Genomic DNA, 2,343 nt, shown 5'->3' on the forward strand with positions numbered 1-2,343 from the left:
TATATATATATATATATATATATATATACATGTATGTATATATGTATATATATATATATATATATGTATGTATGTATATATGTGTGTATGTATATACATACATATATGTATATATGTGTTTGTGTGTGGGGTGTGTATTTCTACTTTTGCCCTTCTAGAAATTTTGAAGACTTTCCTTCCATTATAACATTCTTGTACTTTCTCATCTCTGCCACCACCATCACCACCACCACCACCACCACCATCCACACTTCTTACACCCTCCCCTCCCTCCTCTCTCTCTCTCTCTCACTCATATTCATTCAGGCTCACTCATTCACATCTTTATCTCCGCCACCCCCCACTTCCCTCTCTACCTACCTCTTTCACTATCTCTCACTGCCACTGTCCCTCCTCTACCCTACCCCCCACGGCAGAAACACATACACACACATACTCATTTATGTACTATCACCCAATCTCTCTATACCCAGCTTACCAATTCTTCCTCTCTCTCTCTTCCTCTCACTGTCTATCTCTCTCTCAACCTTTTCCTACTTCTCTCTCTCTCTCTCTCTCTCTCTCTCTACCTCTCTACCTCTACCTTTCTCTTACCATCCATCTCTTTATTGTCTATTGTTTTACTTCTTTGTTTCCGTTGTTTATTATGTTATTCTTTCATTTCTGTTTTGTTTTGTTTTGTTCTTTGGATTTTGTTTTTGTTTTTGCTTTGTATTGCTTATCTTTTCTATTTTCCTGTTGTTTTGAAATAGTTCTATCAGGTAACAACTACGTCAATATCAGGTAACAACAACAACAACAACAAAATAAAACAAAATACACATCAAAACCAAAACCAACAACAACAACAACAGCAACGTTATCCACTATCACCACCACCACCACCACGACCATCAACAACAACCACAACAACAGCAAAAACAACATCAACAGGGGTAGTAGTCCAACCAACAGCAGCTCCAGTAATAAGCAGCAGGAATCTTGAGTTAGTGCAGTATTGAGAGAGTTAGAGTAACCACAAGAACAGTAGCAACAAGAATAACAATAACAACAACAACAACAACAATAATAATAATAATAATAATAATAATAATAATAATAATAATAATAATAATTGTAACAACAGTAGAACTTGAGATTCTATTCAAAACAAATCTGTGAATTTGCATCGCTTGGAGGTTTATATTCCTGTTTTTCCAACACAGCAGGTATGTAATAGGTGTGTTTATATATGTATATATATATGATACATGATGCATATACATAAGACATGAACACATACATACAAACATATGTACATGCGTACATACATACACACTTATAAAAATACATATAATATACATACATGTATTACATATACGTATGTTGCTATGCGGGCTGGATATATATATATATATATATATATATATATATTTGGTGTTCACTTGTTTCAGCTTTATTTTATAGTAATTGTATTATGTAAATAGATGTGTGTATACATATTGTAAAACGGAACTGTTTTACATTATATAAATTAAAACTTCTTTCTGTTTTGCCTTTACCACTTTGCTACTGTGCTGCAAATTTTCAATGTCAATTACATTTATTTCAGCTTTTGTAGTAATACAAGACTACTGTAACATTTCTTTACATAATCTCCAGCTTGCTTTACTAACTACTCCCAAATTGCATGGATTCATATATATCATCATCGTCATCATTATCATTTAATGTCCATTGTCCATGCTGGCATGGGTTGGACAGTTTGACCGGGCTGGCATGCTGGAAGGCTGTGCCAAAGTGTATGGTATAACATATCCATTACGCCCAATCTTACCAAATGGTTTCGCACTTGGGAAATTAGGTAATAACCTGGTTACGTAACCCTGTGCTCTTCAGAGTTGGCATTTATGGGAGAAAACATGCCAACTGCTCTCTATTTTTGGAGGTGAAAAGACACGTCTAGTTTGTGATTGGTGTGCAAAAAGACGAGTTATGGGTTATGTCCCTTGCCACCAAAATGGGCCACTTAATGTAACCCTTGGTCAGTTTGTTTTAGATGCACCTCATTGGATATATATTATACTTCGATTAATATACCTACACTACTGACAAATATATGAGTGCATATTTTTACATGGTATATATATATATATATATATATATATATATATTATTATTATTATTATTATTATTATTATTATGGATGAAGGGATGATTATTGAATGGTTATTATTTTGATACTATGATATTTTTTAATAATTTTTCTATCTTTATATAATAAGTATTTCATATTAATTCATTTGGTACTTATTGTTGGTTGAGATATATATATCTAATTATTGTTCTACTTACGATCTGACG

At 33.0% G+C, this 2,343-nt stretch overlaps 1 protein-coding gene across 1 annotated transcript in view; it reads left to right on the forward strand.

Annotated features, from left to right (window-relative positions):
* The first annotated feature begins 780 nt into the window (after nucleotides 1-780).
* LOC106871819 (tyrosine aminotransferase) overlaps nucleotides 781-2,343 on the forward strand; it is a 33,711-nt gene continuing 32,148 nt past the window's right edge. Inside the window, exon 1 of the mRNA XM_052978112.1 lies at nucleotides 781-1,208. The gene's annotated coding sequence lies outside the window, so the exon portion shown is untranslated. The remainder of the gene's footprint in view (nucleotides 1,209-2,343) is intronic.

Source organism: Octopus bimaculoides, chromosome 30, assembly GCF_001194135.2.
Source record: "Octopus bimaculoides isolate UCB-OBI-ISO-001 chromosome 30, ASM119413v2, whole genome shotgun sequence".
In the NCBI taxonomy this organism is placed as follows: domain Eukaryota; kingdom Metazoa; phylum Mollusca; class Cephalopoda; order Octopoda; family Octopodidae; genus Octopus; species Octopus bimaculoides.